This window comes from Pogoniulus pusillus, chromosome 9 (assembly GCF_015220805.1).
Source record: "Pogoniulus pusillus isolate bPogPus1 chromosome 9, bPogPus1.pri, whole genome shotgun sequence".
Classification (NCBI taxonomy): domain Eukaryota; kingdom Metazoa; phylum Chordata; class Aves; order Piciformes; family Lybiidae; genus Pogoniulus; species Pogoniulus pusillus.
The window spans coordinates 22,981,395-22,989,707 of record NC_087272.1 but is presented as its reverse complement, the minus strand read 5'-3'; the positions used below and the strand labels follow the sequence as shown (position 1 = coordinate 22,989,707).

Genomic DNA, 8,313 nt, shown 5'->3' with positions numbered 1-8,313 from the left:
TACTTTCTCTATTCTTTCCATAGAATAAAAAGGGACTTTTGCCATTTATTGGTCCAGTATTTCCAGGTGCTAAATCTCAGCCAGACTAACAGCCATGAAAAAGTTGCACTCTGTGATGTAACTCTGTTATGAGTGCTTGGGGTTTCAGTGTTCTCAACAGTCAGCTATGCATTGCTTTCACAGTAGATTGTGAAAGTGTTACAATTACGTTTGAGATTCACTGTGGATGGCCAAAAAGTCATACCAAACCTACTGCTCATTCCTATCTGAAGTCAGTATCAGGTACCTGAGGGAACTGTAAGAAGAGGACAGACTTGCAGTGATGTACTTCCTGCCATGCTGTTTCCAGCAGTCAGCATTTTATGATGTTCCTGATTTTCTTTCTTTTAGTTTGATTAGTCACATTTCAAACCTGGTAACAAACTTATGAATCTCTGTGAGATCCTGTGAAATACAGCAATTATCACAGAGTATCAATGTCAGCAAAAAATTAACTCAGTTACCACTGAGCAAAGCAAAGTTGTGCTTTTTCCTACACTCTCTCAGTTGTGAACACAACCCATTCATGAGTTACCTGAGGCTATGGCTGCCACATTTTGTCTTTGCTGATATGTTCAATAGCTTGGGATGTACTGTGCTAAATAGATTTTTTTTGAATCAAGTGTTTTGGACAAAAACTCAAACTCACAATACAGTTATATAACTCACTGAGGGGGTGGAGAAATAACATTGTAAAAGCCTGAAAACATGGAGCTCAGTTATATTGGCCTCTTTTTACACTGAGCTATCAACACAACAGAAATATTTCAAACAGTATGTAATAAAGAAATAAGAGTGAAAAAGTACACACTTTACTCAAGAGATCAGTGATAACATGAGGTCTCTTCCAACCCTGATGATACTGTGATACTGTGAACATCTTCAGAAGTTTAAAAAGCATGAGCCCGAGAGAAGCTAAAGGTCACTCAACAACAGTTTTTCAGAAGAATATGCAAAGTAGAGGCAGTTGAAAAAGACACAGATTTCAAAAATCTCACCTTCCCCTCTCTTTATACCCGAAATAGCTACTTTGTGACAGTACTAAATCAGTTGCATTGCAGTGCATACCTCTCAGCTTCTGGACTTAAGGATGCTCCTACAGTACTTTTTTCTCTACTAAAATGAAGAGCTTGAAAACAAAGTATAGAACTACATGATACACAGTGAAATGTTACAAATGCCTATGCTGGCTTTGGCTGCAAGAGAGCTAATTTTCTTCACAGTAACTGGTATGTGGCTTGTCTTGGATTTGTGCTGGAAAAATGTTGATAATTCAGTGATGTTTCAGTTGCTACTGAGTAGTGCTTACTCAGACTCAAAGCCTTTTCCACTTCTCATACCACTCCACGAGCAAGTAGGCTGGGGATGAACAAGAAGCTGGGAGAAAACAACAGCTCAGACAGCTGGTCTCAACAAATCAAAGGTGAATGAATTCCTTTTTCTGCTCTGCTTGCATGCATGAGTATTGCTCTTCTTATTAAACTGTATCTCAACCCATAAGTTTTCTCACTTTTACCCTTCTGATTATCTCCCCTGTCTCATGAGGAGGGTGTGAGCTGAGAGGCTTAGTTGCCAGCTGGGGCTAAGAATTTGTGAGGATACAATACTGCGTACTTAAGCAAAGCTGATCACTGGCTAGTATTGCTTATATCATGGGTTCTATCCTTAGTATCTTCTTGTTCAGTATTAATCTAAACTCATATAAATGCTTAGCATCTGATAGGAAAGCCCAAGAGTCCTTGTACTGGTGTTAGACCTGCCACCTTCTACCGTAGCTTGGTACTCTTTAGTTTTTGTTTTGGGAGAGACAATGACAATTCATACCTGTGGTAGTGCTGCATTCCAGCCATGACTTCATAGACCAGTTTCATATCTTCTGCTAGTTCTTCAGAAAAAAAGTTCCAGCTTACTTGTCATTCTTTGCATGGAATCTGTTCTGTAGTTTTGACCATCCATTTCGTTATTCTCTAAGCTGTTTCCTACTTTGCTGCGTATTATTACATTAGGAGAACTGTATCAACACACAGTATCTAGTATTTTAAGAGTAGGGATCAGTCACAGACATAGGCACCAGCATAGTCATGTGAGAGGCTTTTGGTTTCTTTTCCTCTCATATTTATTCCCTTTTTTTCAGTCTTCTATGACACACATAAAATAGGCATAGGCATGATTGCAGAGTTCATACTACTCCCTTCCTGTACCAAAACTTCCATTACTATAAATTTGATTCTTCACGTATCTAACCTCTGGCAAAATTACTACTTCAAAGAAGGGTACGCATCTGTTTATCTGTCTTGACAGCTAAATGTGGTGGTGGGGTAAAATATCACCAGGTATAATTCCACTGACTTCAGTGGTTCTGGGCTGTGTGCACAATTTGACCTGATATACATCAGAAATACTTAAGTATATTATTTTTGTAAGGTTGAGAACATTCTGAATATTCTGAAAAATTTAGAGAGAAACAAATTCAAACAGCAAGACAGGCAAGAGATTGAGGGAACATCCAATTAAGAATGTCAAAATTATTTAAATGCTCTGGTTTCAACTGCTAGAACTACTTGTGTATTTGGAAACTCTGGCTGAACACTTGTCTGCCTTCCTTTAAAACGCATCATTAAATGTCACTGCTCTGTTTGACTTCACTCAGAATACACAATTCCTTTTCTACCTAACAGAAATATATTTAAAGCTACTTACAAAACATATTTTACAGAAAGTATTTTAAGATAAGAAGCATAAATTGACAATTAAATAAAACTCTACCTTTTCTTTCCCTGTTTAGGGTTAGGGCTGGGCCAGCCACTAGAGTGACAGATGCTCTCTTTTAATGCCTCTCTCCTTTCCCAAAAGGGAAGAAAAAGCGAATAGAGAAACTTAGGGACTGGAAATTAAAACTGAAATGACTTCAGTAGAAATAATAACAATGAAATGAAATAGTTACAAACATATACAAAACCAATACTGAACCCAACCCCCTCAGTGGCAGTTACATCACCTTCAGCACTTACATGGTGGGCATGCACCAGGGAAGTCGCAGACTTGACTCAGCAGTAGATTCAGGAACGCACCAAGTGCAATTGAAGGCAAAATGGACAGAGACATCCTTGGACACCAGCCACTGAGAAAGTAAAATTAATTAGCTTGTTTTCTCAGAATACAGAATTCCTCCACTTAAAAACCAGAGAAAATGCAGAGGCAAGATTTTAGTACAGTTTGGAATTTTGCCAGGACTGAGACTTGTATATCTGTCTAAATCATTTTTTCCATAAGCCAATAATCTTTACATTGGTTATCTTAGCAAAAGACAGCAATATGGGTTACAGAGCACTGACAATCATTCAGAACTAAATGAGGAATAAGAGTTTATCTCCTGTTACCAGGTCAACCTGTGAGACAGTAGATTCTTTATTCAAATATTGACCAAGTTTTGTCCTATTTTATTAGAGAGGTAAGGTTACAAATCTAAAGCTTTCAGTTAAAAACTGGATACTAAGACTGCAAACTGTAGAGGCATTAAGTGCATCAGGAGTTTAACAGACCTATCACAGAATCATACAACACCAGGTTGGAAGGGACCTCAAAGATTATCAGGTCAAATCTTTCTTAAGAAAAACAGTTATTTGAAATGGCCCAGAATGATTGTGGCTGACAAGCTAGGCATATGAAGTTTGTAAATTTAGGCTTTAAGGAGAGGTCTTTTCCCATATGATTCTAGAATGGATAATTTAATGCGACAAAACAATGTGACATTGAAATTGATTTTTTAGAAGATAGAGTCACCTTCTCCATTTTGTCCTTTAACATCCCCCACATTGAATCTTCTGAGGGAACTGGGGCAGTTAAGTCTTCAGAAGAGGAGGCTGAGGGAGAACCTTGCCACACTCTACAAATGCCTCAGAGGAGGTTGGTACAAGGTGCGGGTCCAACCTCTTCTCATATGCAGCAGTTGACAGAACAAGAGGAAATGGCCTCAAGTTGTGTCAGGGGAGATTCAGGTTGGATATTGGGAAAGATTTCTTCACAGAAAGAGTTCTCAGGCATTGGAACAGGCTGCATAGAGAAGTGGTGGAGTCATCCCAGGAGGTACTTAAAAGATGTGGAATGGTGATTAGGGACATGGTTTAGTGGTAGTGGTTTATCAGCAGCCCTTGGATTGCAAGCTCTAGGTGAGCAGTTCAATGTGTTGACCTTGGGTCATTTCCAATCTTAACAGTTCAATGATTTTATGAAAACAAAGTAAAAAGGAGCAGGAAAACTGTTTTTAATTTTTTTTTCTGAATTCATCCTTACGTATGATAATGACTGAACTAAAGTAACCCTTCGCCAACAGATGCTGTAGGAAAAACTTCAAGCAGTCTCAGCATCACTATGCAAATTTCAGTAAAACATCTGTTAAGTAAGACTCAGTTATGGAGCTGACATGGTTTGCATTATGTTAATATTATTATCACAATAAACTCAGCACTGGTCAGGCCATACCTTCAGTATTATGTCCAGTTCTGGGCTCTTCAATTCAAGAGAGATGTTGAGGTACGCAAACATGTCCAGAGAAGGGCAACAAAGCTGGTGAAAGGCCTGGAACACAAACCCTATGAGGAGAGGTTAAGAGAGCTGAGGTTGCTCACCCTGGGGAAGAGGAGGCTCAGGGGTGACCTCATTGCTGTCTACAACTACCTGAAGGGAGGCTGTAGCCAGGTGGGGGTTGGTCTCTTCTCCCAGGCAACCAGCAATAGAATAAGGGGACAGTGTCTCAAGTTGTACTGGGGGAGGTATAGGCTGGATGTTAGGAGGAAGTTCTTGCCAGAGAGAGTGATTGGCATTGGAATGGGCTGCCCAGGGAGGTGGTGGAGTCACTGTCCCTGGAGGTGTTCAAGAGAAGACTGGATGAGGCACTTAGTGCCATGGTCTAGTTGACTGGACGGGGCTGGGTGGTAGGTTGGACTGGATGATCTTGGAGGTCTCTTCCAACCTGCTTGATTCCATGAAATTATTTCTCAGCTTCTGTTAAAATGAAAGCCAAACAGCTTCCATGCTTTCATTATAAGGTTACTGGCACTAAAGCTTTTACAGTCCATTTAATTTGCTTCCTAACCAACAACTGGGGTATGGGCTAATGATGCAGAATAGAAAAAGCACCATTGCTATTTCTGAAGATAGCAGAGCAGCACACTGGGGAGAAGTTGTAGCTATTTGAGACATCAGCTTTCATAATTTTTTTTCAAAGTAGTAAGGGGAATATTCAGAATAATAAGGGCAAAATAAATTTTGTAAACCATACTGCACTCCCATCTGTCAGGTGCTGTATGAATTCAGAGGTTTGCTTGGCTTGTTTTTCTAAATGAAGCATGAGAGGCTGGGTCAACCTCATATAGTCCTGGAACAATGGATTTTTCTGAGTATATACACTCTAGTACTTAAACCACCTCTTCAGGAGACTCAGGGGTTGCTTGGTTCTGTATCTTCTTGTTGGTTCTATGTAGTTGAGTCATAGCATAACAAAGACTACAGATTCTAGTGAAACAGTTATTGTGCAACAGGATGCTAGTGTTAGATATAAAAAAATATTCACTTCTATTTTCTGTTATATTTGATAGCATTATCCCTGCTAGGATAACTTTGTTCCACCGGTAGAGTATATACGCCTTCCTTCACCATAATCTTCTCTATTTTCAGTACAACTCATTCATGACTTCTACTCTGTCACAAAATGATAACATAGAGTAAAATAGTTACTATTCCACACGTCTGTGTAATTAGGAGCTCTGGTTGAGACTTTTTTCATTCCCAAGTAAGAGATGTAGTGGCTGGGAACTGTACTGATTTTCTTGTGCAGTTGTAATCTGCAGCTCCAGGAAAGCTGCTTGGAAGGCTAGCAGATATGTATAAATCTCATCAAAGAGGACTTCTTTTCACTTACAAGCACATACAACAATATCTACTACCATTAATTATTTGAATGCAGGCTCCAAACTCAGAAAATGTACTTATTTTCAGCTAAAAAAAAAAAAAAGCAGGGAGGGAGCTCCCAAACCTACATATTAGAATTAATTTTTAAAACTCAGTCATTTAAAAAATGTTACATGTGTATACTTGATTCACAGCTTTTCATCCTGCCTTCAGACTTGGCTTGCTACAAACCCTGAAGCTCTACCTGTAGTTAGATCTGTATGTTTTAAAATACTTTGGTGATATAAAACTGCATAGCAGTGGTTTGGTTGAGTTTGGTTTGTTTGTTTAATGACACAAATTAACCACCTAGTTTATAGTGATTTTGACTGGAAAAAGGCAATATGCACTCAATCTAACTTCAAAGTCTGGAAGAATTTCAAATTATCAGGACTTAATGGGTGATTAAAAAACAAACTAAAGGAAGTCTAGCTAACACGTTAAAACTTCTGAGCATAAGCACATGGATATGCCAAAATGGCCTAATCCAACAGTGTAGGTGATTTAGGCAAGGCCAGCTTTGTCACTAAGATTACATATCAGTTACATACAGATAAAAGGGTAAAATACAGAGTAGATCTTTCTGTGAGAGTCTTTGATCATTACACTTATGGCACACTTGGAACTAAAAAAGAAATTCTGGGAGTCGGGAGGAAGCTGCATTTTGTGCCTTCTTCCCCAGAACTACATGCAAAGACACCAAAAGACTAACAGGAGGTCTGGAGTATCTATAGGCTGCTGTAAGAGGGAAGGGGTGTTCCCAGTATCACTGCATAGGGAGGTTTCAGAGAGGTTTTACCCTGTCGTTACATCTCTGCCAGAGCTAATTCTGGTAGTGGCAAAACAGGAGGGAAGTGTCTGAAAGTGCGACAGATACCTGTGTCCCTTTTCTCATAATAAGCCCTCTCCTTTTCTTGACAAGTACAAGAATCCTTTCTGAAGCCTTGCTGTGTGTGCTGTAAATAGAAGTTGAAACTCCTGGCTTGGCAAGAGGCTAATTCTAGCTCCCTGTGAGAGTCCATAGGTACAAATTCCGGTGGTAATATATATAGATAAAAGGAAGTAATTACAAAGTTCCTTCAGAATACTTTTATGGTTAATTTGAAAATAAACAGACTGACAACATTCTCCACATTCACAGTGTTTGAAAACGTTATTCCTCCCATCACAGACATTTTTCATCTCTTTTCTTTCAAGACCAAGCTAGCTCCTTGACCTTCGTGTAACAACACACTTGAGGCTTGCTGGCCCACTGCTATTGCTGTTACATAGCCTAAGGCAACTTCCTGAGCCGTAGTTACACTGAACTTGTGCTTTCATCAGCCTTCCTTCATGTGCTAAAATACCCTCACTGCAAGACCTCACTGAACTTACCCATTGCTGCCAACAGAGACAAGAATTCTGAGAAGCGAAGATGCAAGGGGTGCGATGATGGTGGTGGTGAGTTATCAAGTCTCCCTCTGTGGGCATCACTATGCAGTTTTCCACGTCATACATAGTTACAGTTACGTGGAGAACCTTTTCCTTTATCCTTTCACTTCACTGCTGACACCTCCCATGTCCTTAAGAGAATACTTTCTTGAAGTCCTTCAAAAAAAATCTTGATGTTAGTAAAAGAGAAAAAAAAAAAGAAAAGAGGAAAGAAAATAAAAGAGTGATAGCAAAATTATGGACTAGCTGCAATTAGAGAAATAAATTAATCTATTACACTTTTATGAAATATTGTTCAATTTTCTGGCTAGCAAAGATATTACTCTAATTAAAACTGCTACTATTTTGCTTATTGCAGACTGCCTATGAACAAACTCTGAATGAAATCCCATTTTCTAAAATGAAAGATACAGTAATAGGTGTCTGTTCTCCCCCCCACAAAAAGTAGGTACTTTTTACTACAGACAAAAACCTTCAACAGCATTATTCTGCCTTTCAAAAATTCCCCAAAACCAAAGGTCACCAATAGGAGCATATGGATAAATGATCAATTTCTCTACCACATAAATATTATCTGGACAGGATGGATTAGACAGATATTCCAGCCTATGCCAATTAGTTTACTGAAAAGATAGTTAGAGAAATTCATTTAGGTAAACAAAGATTAAAACAAAATATTTTTATGCAAATCATACACACACACACAAACACACACACATATATATATATATATATAAAAGCTTTACATTAGATCTAGGCATGGTGTTTAAATCATTCTTCGTGACCAAACCTAAGAACATTTAATACCACCTGTCTCTAAGGGTAAATTGTGAATGCCTTATAATTCTAAAATGAAGAACAGTGGGTCACACTGCTGTTCTTTAATTCTTGGAA

General features: G+C 38.7%; 1 long non-coding RNA gene across 6 annotated transcripts in view; it reads right to left on the bottom strand.

The window, feature by feature from the left end:
• Positions 1 to 7,330: 7,330 nt before the first annotated feature.
• The window catches only part of LOC135178459 (uncharacterized), a 60,195-nt gene continuing 59,212 nt past the window's right edge, over positions 7,331 to 8,313 (bottom strand). For all 6 annotated transcript variants that reach the window (XR_010303544.1, XR_010303543.1, XR_010303547.1 and 3 more), the window contains one exon: positions 7,331 to 7,575. This is a non-coding gene — a long non-coding RNA (uncharacterized LOC135178459). The remainder of the gene's footprint in view (positions 7,576 to 8,313) is intronic.